This window comes from Monopterus albus, unplaced genomic scaffold (genome assembly GCF_001952655.1).
Source record: "Monopterus albus unplaced genomic scaffold, M_albus_1.0 scaffold106.1, whole genome shotgun sequence".
NCBI lineage: Eukaryota > Metazoa > Chordata > Actinopteri > Synbranchiformes > Synbranchidae > Monopterus > Monopterus albus.
The window spans coordinates 1,512,686-1,525,274 of NW_018127986.1; the positions used below are offsets into that span (position 1 = coordinate 1,512,686).

General features: G+C 42.8%; 1 protein-coding gene across 1 annotated transcript in view; it reads left to right on the forward strand.

Moving 5' to 3' along the window:
* The first annotated feature begins 733 nt into the window (after positions 1-733).
* The window catches only part of LOC109966121 (nuclear receptor coactivator 3-like), a 44,280-nt gene continuing 32,424 nt past the window's right edge, over positions 734-12,589 (forward strand). Inside the window, 1 exon segment of the mRNA XM_020610745.1 lies at positions 734-779. The gene's annotated coding sequence lies outside the window, so the exon portion shown is untranslated.

The window sequence follows — 12,589 nt, forward strand, 5'->3', positions numbered from 1 at the left end:
AGCGCAATGAGATATTGTGCCACTTTCTGTGGTCAGTGATGTGATGGTGTAGTGCAAGTGTGTGTGTATTTATCATTGTTTAAAAGAGAGTTGGAAAAAGCAGTCTGTCACCTTTTTGTGAGCCTGAGCAGAAGAGAGCTGGATTTTAGGGGAAGGAGGGGATTTTTGATTTGATTTGATTTGATTTGATTTATTCATTCAAGCATGTAAAACAGTTGATATGTCAACACATGTAATTTCACACATTAGCTTCACATTTCTTCTTGCTGTAATAGATGTTTGTCAAAAGGTGTGTGTGTGTCTTAAAGAGGGAGTTCTGGTTTTGTATTTATTTTCCATTGTAAAAATCCAGGCATATGTATGTGTTTTAGAGCTCCTTTACATGCCCATGTGCGCACACAGTCACATAAACATTTATGGGGTAGGAGCCGAGGTAAATGTTACCAGCTGAAACACAGTGAGCAAGTGGCTTCAACTCTGCCTGAACCCTGCTGTTATGTGACCACCTCCTCAACTTAATTCACTTCTGTCCTGCCTTGCTCTCAGATGCCACACCTCCTACATCACTCTGCCACACACACACACACACACACACACACACACACACACACACACACACACGAGCAGCAGCATCACTCATTTCACTATAGCGGGAGAGGACTCCAAGGTCCGCTACTCCCCACCTCATCACCTTGATGTGGAGCAGTGGGCCGGCCAAGATCGGCTGCCCCTCGGCCTCCCCTCCGAGGTCACACTGCTGGAGCTGTGATGTCACAGAGGTTTGTTTATCTGCACCTCCTGTCAAGCTTGCAACATAGTGAACGCCACAGTACCCTGCACAAGCACTGAGCATTAATGTTAACAGAATACACATAATTTAAATTACACATTGCACATTATCAAACAATAAAATGCAACAAGGCATACTTAAAGGTAAGTAATACAACTCTACATATGAAATGGCAGACTGCAGAACAACACAATTGTCATTGCAACAAAAAAGAAAACAGCAATAATATCTTTTTAGATTAATCAGTTTTTGGTTAAGGACGTTTTTAAAGAAAGTACTTTTGATCTTTCTTATGTCACTGGGAAGCATATTCCATGTTTGTTCCAGTTTTCCAGCTCTGTCTGTTCCTTACGCTGTACAATATGTTATAAACCTGGTCAGATTTTTGCTTAACACATCCTTACGTCCTGTGTAGATGGCACGTTAAAAGGCAAACAAGTTTGCAAAGTGAGATGCCACTGCAGTAAAGGTTTATCGACTTCTTTCTGCTACCTGCATTTGTCTTTAGAGAACCATTCTCATCATATAATATGTTCAAGGACATGGCACATTCAGATGACCAGTGCTCATGTCACATGTATTATACCCATGACAAAATCAGCGCGATGATGTTTCGCATAAAAGTAGATAATTCAGCCTCTACAGCATAATAATTGCTTATGCATCTCACACATGTTAGCATAGGAGGAACTAGGGATAACTATGCTGGCTGTTTTCTGTAGATGTCTGTCAGCAGCATTTGACCAAAGGACTGGGTAGGTGAGAGAGCATATGACCAAACAATATCAATCATAACCAGAAATGGAATATATACAGAACATTTCATTGAAACTACATTGCCCATTCACATCATGGGAAAAAATGTGATCAGTAGAATCAGAGATGCAAAATTATCTAATTTAACACTTTTATTTTGGCCATGGTGACGTGCTACATTGTTTGAACTACTGTTTATTTCCACTGCTATATGTGCATTTTTATTTTAGTAGAACTCATATGCATATATCTTTGCAGCAGTTACTGACATAAAACCCCCCAAACCTTTATTGATTGATCCCATTTTGGCTCAGTATCTGATATGAAACTGTTGTGTAAGAGGTGTTGAAACATGTGACTAAGGAGATTTTCAGAGTACGCACATGATATGCAGAGAAGACACAGGTGCAAGCTCGAATCAAACTGCTGAATTTCACATGCTGTTGTGGATGGGGACTGAGCAGAGTTACTACCTTTACCAATCTGTTTCTACCAAGCTGGGAAGTGGAGCTCAGACAGAGACAGCTTCTTCGGTTGACTCCTCTCCAGCTCTCCTCCCCTTTTGTTTTACCGTCTCCCTCCCTCACAGCTCTGAGTTATAGTAAACAGGCAGTGACATCAACATGTTTTTTAAGGAAGAAAAAATGTAAATATTGATTTGATGCAATGTGAGACATGGCTCCTCTTGTCTTCTTCTAGGGGCTTTTTATATCTAGAGGAAAATCACAACTTATCTAAAAAGAAGGCTTTGCGGTGTTAACATTCACTGTATATACAAGTTATGTAACCCGTGTCTCAGTTCAGCATTAGTTAGACATGATGCCCAGGATGAAATATCATCTCCTGCTGGACTCAGCTGCCCACTCAAGTAACCGTCAGGTGAACAGTCTCGGCTTGCCTGCAGATCGACAGGGTACAGGTTATGCTTTTTGAGCTGATCAAGCCTGGAAAATAGTAGATTCTTGATATCCCTGGTAGATCCAACTATCTGCTACTCCGGTCCACTCAGGGAAACCTTAGTCAAATGTCCTGATGTTGGCGCCTGAGGAAAAGTCAGGCCAACACCAAAGCCATTTGGATTCATCATGTGGGGACCATGAATATCTGTACAAAATGTCATGGTAATCCATCGAGTAGTGGTTCTGTTCTTTGAATTTGAACCAAAGAACCAACTGTCTGATTTTAACAACTCTGAAAAACTGTTAGTCTTGTCAGCTACTTTTTAGCTCCATAATATTCATTCATTCAGTCACATGTACTTCTTGAAGAGCAGTGTACTGTGCTTACAGAAAACACTTTGCTGTCCCTTCCATATAACAGACTCGCTATCGTGTTGCATGCGATCAGATTGGTCTCACTGATCACTCCTTTCATCGCAATATTCTGTTTTGACAGGAAGCACAACAAATTGGTATTGTCTTAGATGTCTCAGATAATACTGAATTACTGTGGCTTGAATGAAATACAGTGCCACTGCAATTTACCGAAGGTCTCTGAGCAAGGCAGCTTCTTCACTGTCCTCGTGTTTCTGTCAGGGTTTTTTACTCTGTTTCAGTTTAAGTAGCAATTTCTTGTAATTATGCTCATAGAATCTAGACTCTAGCTCATACATGCAACTTCATATTTAATATATTTTTAGATAAAGATCATCTTTCTAGACCTATTTTCTCAATTTTTTTTTTTTTTTTTGTTCAAGTCAATGTAAACTTCAGGGGGATACAGCCAAATTTTTTTTAACTTTCTGTTTTTATCTGTAAATCATTTGTTTTTGTTGATCTAATTTTGATATACCTTTCTCATTCTTGTCTGAGCTTCTTTCTGTCTACCATGAGGCCAGAGGTCACAGTCAGCTCCTTGAGCTAGTATGGAGTTAATGTCTTGGTCAGTAATGGTTAAAAGCCAGATCCTTAGCTAAATCCACCACCCATCTATTATCTAGACCGCTGACTCCTGAATAGGGTCACCCAGGGCTGGAGCCAATCCCAGGTGACATTGGGCGAGAGGTGGGGTCCACCCTGGACAGGTTACCAGTCTATCACAGGGCTGACATGTTGATAAACAACCACACACATTCACTGCTATGGGAAATTTAGAGTCACCAACCAAACAAAGATGCATGTCTTTGGACTGTGGGAGGAAGCCGGAGTACCTGTAGAGAACCCACGCAGGCACAGGGAGAACATGCAAACTCCGCACAGAAAGACACCAGGTCTGCTAGGGCTCAAACCTGGAACCTTCTTGCTGTGAGGTAACAGCGCTATCCTTAGCTGAATCCAGATTACTATTTTCATTTTGAACTATGTATGTTCTGATGTTGTACAGCCCAAACTAGAGACTTGCATGTCTAATTTTGAAAACCTGCACTCACCCCGCACCCGCAAAGCTCAGTATAGGACCCAACCTGTGAGTTATTTCTAAATGAAATCCGGACCTGACCTTTAACATAAAACCTGCGAGTCAACCCTTAATTAAAATAGACTTTAAGCGATGCAGCTACTTACTTTAAAGTGCTTGATAGTTGTGTTCTTGGAAAAGCAGCACCTGGGCTCTGCAGCTGTTCCCTTAGTGAGGACGTGCCTAGCTTGTGGCTATTAAATGCTAACAGTTTTTGGCACTATTTACAAGCAGCAAAGCTGCTGATACTGTTGTTCTCAATCTTTTATTCAGCACTAACAATTTTTGCTTTTTAGTTATCCAGTTTGACACACTGACGCCTAGCCTATGTTGATGTCTGAGTGGCGTCCTATTACTGTAGCTGGATGTGAGTTGAGAGGTCAACAGTTGTGTCATAGACTTCACAAAAAATGATTCGGTTGCTTAGGCTTGATAGAAATTATACTGAATTAGATGTTTAAAAGAAACTGCACCTTATTTATTTTATTAATTTAAATTACATTTATTTCACTTGCTACCATTTTGTCTATTTTAACCATGCCCATGAATTAATATAAACATATTTTTGCCATTTAGTTTGGAAACAGGCTGTATTCCAGTTGTGAATTGGGAGGGTGTTTACGTCACAGATTGTACCTTTAGTTATCTTGAGGACTTTGCTTTCTACTAGAAGCAAAGCAGCTTAGTAATATTTATGTGATACTACTGTAAACACACCTATGCACCCTGTAGCCTTTGTGTTGAGTTGTTTTTCCCTCGCACGCTGCTGACAGGCCTCCAGTAAAGGCCTTGTGGAGAGTACGTGCTACTCCAGCACGATCTCTCTCACTATCTCGGTAGAGCTAAAAATAACACCATCACCATACTAGACCTAGACAGAGAAAATGAGGGAGGGAGAGCACAGAGTGGGTAAAGGCAACGGTGAAGGTGGGGACGACGGGATGAGAGGAAGACTGAGTGAGAAAACAACAATCAAAGCAAGAGAAAGGGGAGTGCAGACGGACAGAGGGAGAGCAGAGGAGCAGAGTGGAAAAGAAAACAAGTCATTAATAATTTACCTGGAGGACACTTCTAGTTCGACCTTTTGTTCTGGTCAGCGGCATTCGGCACAAAACAGACTCTTATGAAGACTGGTGCATTGTGTCAGGAAACCTTTTTTACATGATCTGAATGCTGTGTACAGTCTGGAAGTGCAGCCAGGTGCCTAGCAGGCATTCAGACCCTTAAGAGCACTGGGATAAAAAACAGGTACCAGTGAGAAGTACATGTAAAGATAAATGAGTATGAAGTTGCCAAAGCACTCTGCTGTGCTATGCTATGAGGACTTTACAACTCCAGCAAGTTCTCACAACTTGAGATGAACAGTATGGTTACTGGGAATTTGGACCTGGAGTTTGAATTAGAGATGTTTCTTCCTGTTTCTACAGCAGAGAACTTCTTGCCTTCCTTATTTCAAAGAACAGTTTGGCTAGATGACCCTTTGTGCGAAATAAATGTAACAGGCTGACAGGTCCTTGTCCGCCCTTACTGATTTTACTCTTTGCGTTTCTGCCCATTGTAGATCTTCTGAAGCTTTATGTGTCCTTTACCACCACATTACTCAGAAGCACACATATATTCAACTCTGACTCATCAGGACATTTGTGACTGCTCTGCATTTAACCTTTGTCCTGACACACTTCAGCTGCACAAAAGATCAGAAATATAGCCAGAGAAGTTAAGAGGAGGAGGGGCAGTTCAACTTGTTGCTGTGTGAATACAGTGCTATGACAGACACTATGCAGTGTAGACCTGTATTCGTTTGTTACACTTACAGTTTGTATTTACCAGCAAAATCAGTGAGCTCTGGATAAAGGTTTGGGACATGGTGAAGCTAAGTTCTCCTCAAGCTTTCTGCTGCTTCGCTGTTTCGGTTTGCTACTCCTGAACAAAAGAGAGAAAGAAGGCAAAGAGTAAAGAGAATGTGGGAAGGGTTTTTGGTTTTACTGCCACAGGGGCGGGGGGTTGGGCATTGGAGTTGACTTTGTTGAATTTCAAGTGTTTTTCAAATAGTCCATTTACTGTGTAACCTTAAACCCCAGGGTAACACTAAGGCGAGGTGTTACAGACCATTTTCCTGTTGCAGCTTAGTCAGGCTAGATTGTGCTGGAAGGTTTTCTAATTTTCAAAATCCCATATTTGTCCATTTGGAAGATCTTTACGTAGATTTAATGTATCAGTTTTTTGCATACGGCAATAAAGAAGAAAACCAGTAATACCAGGAAATCAATATTTTCATGCCCTCACAAAGTTTAACTGAGGTACACACTCACAACCCTCCTGAATTTGACAAAAGAACACGCTGGTCCTCTGTCTGACCCAAGAACTGGTCAAATGGGAAAAAAAACAGGGGGGAGATAATGAAGCACTGACAGAGAACGGATGGATGAAACAGCAGTTGGTGAGAAAGAGGGAGATGTAATTTGATCTGTCTGCTCGAGACATTGAAGGTGTTTTAATAGCTCATGGTTGTGAAAAGATGCATGTCAATGAAAAGATGTTGATTCTCTGCTTGTTGGTTAGCTGTCGAAAGCTGGATTTTCATCTAAGTGCTCCTTGATTGAGACTGCATCATTAGATGGCTTAAAAGGTTCAGGTTCAGTTCAACACCCTGCAAATACTGTGAGTGAATGACTTTTAATGAAAAGCTCCTGTTGGTCCCAGCTTCTCAGATGCAAAAGCATTTGCTGCTTTTCTTTGTCTATGTTACTTTAAATGAAATATCTTCAGGTTGTAGACTGTTTATGTTTTACTACATTTCCACATTAGTTGCAACCCTGCTTTGTAGTTCAGTTTTAATTTGTCCTTCATATTTTTGATAGAACAATTAGTCTGTTTTTATCAAGATCAAGGAAAAGAAGTTGGGAAGCTTTTTAAACACTTACTCCTAAGCCTATGAGGAATGTGTCTGTATGAACAACACAAGACACTAAGGAATATTAATATTAAGTCTCGAATCTCTTCTCAAATTTTCATCATGGATAAACGCAATAAACATTCAGAAAACTAAATTGGTTGCTGTTAGGTATTTTTAGTCAGATAGAAATTGGATAGATACTTTATGTATTAGAAATGTTTAGTGGAGATAGGATGTCTAGTTAGACTGTTAAATGCTTAGTCATGCTTATGAGTTTCTACAGGGTACATCTGGGCAAGGATAACTAGAGAGAAGAGTTGATGATTGTCAGCAGACAGGGTGTTTAATATTATTATTATTATGACGTGTATAACTGTAGCCTTAGCCATAATATGTTCTTATGTTTGAGTCACGACATGTACTAGAGGTCGTGAGAATGTTTTTAGATACACACCACAATCAACAGACACACGCACATTGATTTGCTTCATGTTTTGACTACTACTATGACCAGCTGCAAAGCTGGCATATCAGGTGACGCCATGGTTTGACGTCGCTGTGTAGTATGGGGCTAGCCCAACCGAGGGGATATAATGTATAGGCCTGGTGGGTTCAGGGTCTTTCATCTTACATCTGCCTGTGTGCAGTTTGGAGGTGCAAGATACCTGAGCGTGTAATGTTAATTTTTACCTGTGTTCATGGAATAAATCAGCACTGTTTTGAAGTTACTTGGACTGTCTCGTCTCTCAGAGTCAGTATGGTAAAAAGTACCGGGTACAACAGTTGCCATATTTCTGGTGGTCAGGTAATGATCGGTTTTGTTGTGTTTTGGGGGGCATTTGTTGTTTTCCTGAAATCTGTAAGCAGCAGCCAGTGCCTTGCGTTTTGGAGGAGTGGCTTTGGAGAGAAGTCAGAATGAAAGGCTGTGATTTCTTTCAAAGTTGAGCTTCCTCTTGCTGGTTTTTCAAGGATCGCCAACCCTACCTTTAAACCCATCAGTACCACCTGTGTACAGTAAGTCAAAAGTATAAAAGCTACATAATTATAGTTTGTGGCCAAAGTTATTCAAACAGCAGTGAATAGTGCATTTGTTGGGGACTGTTTTCTGTTGTGGTTTTGTTCTATATTTAGAACACTGTATATGGGAGTGACTGAAAATTGGCTACTTTTAATTGTGTTTATGCAACAATGGAGCTCAATGGCAGGGAGGAGTGAGATATGCCAAGCTTTTGAAACATATCTACTGTTGGTTTTGGTGTTTAATGGATCTGGAGGGAAACGTAAGAGAAAGTGAGCTACAGGTGGAAGGTGGCTGTGCATATCGTCACATCATGGAGTCTGCGCTGTCTATGCTTCATCTGCACATACTTGATTCACAGCTTGCCACTGTCTTGAAGATGTGCACACTTGTGTGTGCGCCTGCGTGTGCCTTATTATCGCAGTCAGGTGGATGTAGGAGGAGGAGGGTGGGGGCAATTGTGCAGATGATGTGGGGAGAATAGAACAACAGGGAGCTTCTTCAGTGACCGTGGCTGTTAATTAATCAAACACACACATACGAACAGACAGTGATGAAGAGGCTATAGAAAACACACACACACACACACACACGGCTTAATCTCCTTACAGAAAGCTTGGAGCCATTCTACTTAATGTCGCCAGCCATGCCCACTCTCTGCTCGCTCTATTTGCAGAGCTGCCCCTCCCTTCTCTGATGCTATGATCTAACTGCAGCCTCCTCCCCCTTTATAGACACACTTAAGGTGCAGCTAAACAAAAATCTGCCTGGCAAAATTTACTCACTTGGTGTGGCCAAAAGCAGGGAGGTAGCGGTGTTGATCAGGTTGTAACCACATGCCCCATATATTAAAAAAAACAGACAACAGCAAAGGGGCTGTTAAGATGCCAAAAAATAAACATGTGCACAAGGGATAAAGGGAAAAAAAATGTGAATAAAGGTGAATGTTCAGGTCAAAAGACCATTGTCAGCACAGCTTACAGACCCACTAATTCTACAGACATTAACAGACACTCAGTCTGTCAGTTAGTATCAGTCAGAACAAAGGAGGCCAAGACCACAAAGTGTTTCACATGAAGTAATTAGACACCAAGGTCTGATCACAGAAAACTGTATGAAGGACAGAATAGGAACCCTGATAAAATGCTGGTACACAAGCTGCAGAGCCACTACATACCTACACGTACACACACTCAAATACACAGAGACACAACAGTTAAAAAAAGGGAAATCTATGATACCGGTCATCAAAAGCATGACAACAAGCCCATGACAAAAAGTTAAATTGCTCATTAGGACCTTCTGGATGTAGTGTTCTCATGTAAAAAGTTGTAAACACAACCTGTAGGAGCTAGCATGGCTAGCATGGCTAGCAGGCTAACGATACCGGCCCAGAAATACACCAGCATTTTATTGTCACTGTCCTCACACTCACTACAGGCAAACAACATCCCCGTCTCTTGACTGCATGTACTATTGAATATAAATACCAGTATTTCTTGAATGAGAGGTTCACACTTCACACTCACATGCCTATGAACACAGACAGACACACATGTGCTTATACACCCACTGCACACTGGCAGCATGTGGGGTGTCATCTGTTTCGTAAAGCAGAGGACAATTACTAAGATGCAAAAAAAATAAAATAAAATAAAGGCTCCTTGTTTTGTTTCCCCTTCACGTCACCCCCCCAACAGAGTTTCATTTTTTGTCCTTGGTGATCAAGGACTTTCAAGGGTGGTGGGGGGCTGCTTGGAAAAGGTAGGAATAAAGACAAAAGTGGAAAAACTGAGAGAGCTGGTGGAGAAGCAGAGGCCAGCTTCAGATCTTTACAGTCAAATTCCCAGAGTGGGTCAAAGTTCCCCCAGCAGCCGGAGACGCCGTCTGATTGGCTGTGGAAAGGTGAAATTAAAACCACGGTAAACTTTTGACCTCACAGGAACTGGGAGAAGGAACGCCCATCGCTGTAGCGAGAGCGAGCTTCTCCCTCCTCCTCACCACCGCTCTCTCACCTAACCCCCCCTCCTCCTCTCACTTTCTCTGTCTCCTTCTATCTGGCTTGCCTTTCCTCCTCCTTTCATTCACTGTTAGCCTGTGTTTTGTTTTTGTTTAGCCTTCTTTCAGACCAAACCAACTCTGTTTCAAACCCCCTCTATCTCAAGCTCTCCTTTGCTGTCTCTCTTTCCCCTGATAAATATGTGCTTTGCTGCATATAGCCTGGTGAGAGGGAGGGAGGCAGGGAGGCACAGAACAGGAAAGAGCAAGGGGGAAGGGTATAGAGAGGGAGGAGACAGCCAGAGAGGGGGGATGGGAACAGAGGCAGAGGGAGGGAAGCAGTTGAAGAAGAAGAAGAAGACACGGGGAGACCATTGTGTGCAGCACAAACTGCTGCCTGTTAGAGGAGACGAAAATCTAAAGAGGAGTGAATGTATAAATAGACATGTAACTGTGGCTCTGACTAAGATCTGCTGAGCGGCAGGGCGGGGAGAGCCCATTTTTACTGCTAATGGTTTCTCTCATTACACATGAAACGGGTGGGGGAGGGGGGTATTTTGCATGTGTGCGTGTAGAGGGGGCCGATTTTAAATGATTTCATGAGCCAACTAAAAGAGCAGCTCTCTCGCTGGCTGCTTTGATGCCGCGTGCGAGCACGTAGACACATGCTTGCAGCTGCATTCGGTTATTAACAGTTTCTTAACTACACAGCTGCACAGTGTGGTGGCTGTAATTGTTGCTCTTCACTACAGCGGGCAATCTAGTAAGGATGTCGAGGTTATTTCAGCATCTTCTCCTTCTTGTGCCGCACATGCGAATGTGTGAACATACTCTCAGTGCCTGTTATCATCTAGATGGCACAGTCAGTTTTCAGATTTTAATGCAGTTGAGGTAATTCTTTCTGGCTCTATGATGAGACAAGGGGTTGCTACAGCATCTAATGGGGAAAGGTGTGGAAGAGCCAGCACGACTCGTCTAAGATGAGAGGAAGCAGGAGGAGAAAGAAGGTTTTTTTTTTTTTTGCTTTACTGACAGTAAAAAACAGCGAGTTAAGAGAGGAGGCTGTGGATGTTATTGAGTTAACCAGACAGAGCCACAGAGAGGGAGGGAGGGAGAACAGTGGGAGCTGAGAGACTGGCTCGATAGACGAGTGGATGAAGGCTGCGCTGTGGTGCCCTGTCTGCTTCTGCCGCACAGTGGGCACCATATGGTCTGATAATGTATGGAGCACACGTCAAGTTTGTCCTGCCTTCCTAAAACTTCTCTCCTCTCCTCTCTCATCCTCCTCCCCAGCCAATTACTTAACCCAGGAGAAAATCCGTTAGATAAAGCACACACACAAACAGACACACACTATGCATCCCATTAGGTAAGGAGCACCCCGCTGACATGCATCCGCACCCTCTTCAAGAGGCACCCCCAACAAACATTAGGGTCTCCACACACAAACATATGGTTAGATAATGGCCCCATCCCCCTCTAATGAGAAATAAGATTGATACCGACAGGAATAAAAAGATTTCTCAAGATGTCGCTCTGGCTCTGCTTCCGCTCTAAATATTTAAAGCAAACATGCTTTTTCCCCCATTTCATTATCAGGGAATTGTTGATTTTTTTCTGATGCTAATGCAACTTTGCTGAGCACACAGATCAGCAGCAGCAGAGCACAGATCGATCGCCAAAGGTACGGTTGATGTGCACTGACAGTGATGTGCGTGCAGGTGAATGCAAGTTGATTTCTGATTGGGGGTAACGTGTGGAAGGAGGGATGGCTTTTTCCTGCCCGCTGTCGTCTGGTTTCAAGGTGTGTCGGCTGCTCTGTGACCAAGTGTGTGTTTGTTTGTGGGTGGTTATGCATGTTGCCATGCAGTTTCCCTGCCTCCCCGGCATGTGCTTTTGTCTGTGGGAGTGATGGATGGCAGGCAGGCAGCTAATGTGATTTAGATGCTCCACCAGGAGTGTGTGTGTGTGTGTGTGTGCAGTTCATGTGTACGTGTTCCTTCCACGTGTGTGCAGCTGAACCTGCAGTGTATGTTTGTGTATCTACCTCCCTCCCTCCCTCCTCGCATCTTTTTCTCTCTTCTTCCTCCACCCTTTCCGCCCCACATCATTTTTTCCCTGTGCTGTGCAGTTTTTGGATTCTGAGTAAATAAATAGAGGGAGGAGGGGGAGGAATGGCAGGAGGAGGAGGAGGAGGAGGGGGTTTATGTGGTAAATCTGCTCCCTCGCTGTCACCACAGAAAACGAGATCATGAGCAAGGAGGCAAGGAGAAAAGTGAAGGTGGAGCAAAAGATACTGTTCTCTCACTAAGACCACACTGATGGGTTATTGTGAGCCAATTATGTCCCATTCCCACTAAAGAAAGTCTCACAGCTTATTTACACACACTCATCATCGCACACATGCATGAGCAAAAGAAGAGCGTTATCTTCTGGCAGCTCAAGCAGCGAAGAACTTGGGTTTCATCTGCATTCAATTATTCTGTGAGAAAAACACCTTTACAGCAACATACTGTTCTTCCACACTAATGCCACCGCCTTTTTAATTTCTCTTTCAGTTTCATCAAGTTCCCTTTATCGACCCCTATGTCAGCCTTTCAGTCTGGCTCCACTTTCACATACAAACTCTCCATTTGATAAAGGAAACTGTACTCTGAATACATTCATTGACTTTTGGCATGGGTTGATTCTGGTCACTGCCATTCACACAAGGTCCAAAGACTGTTATTGTATGAGT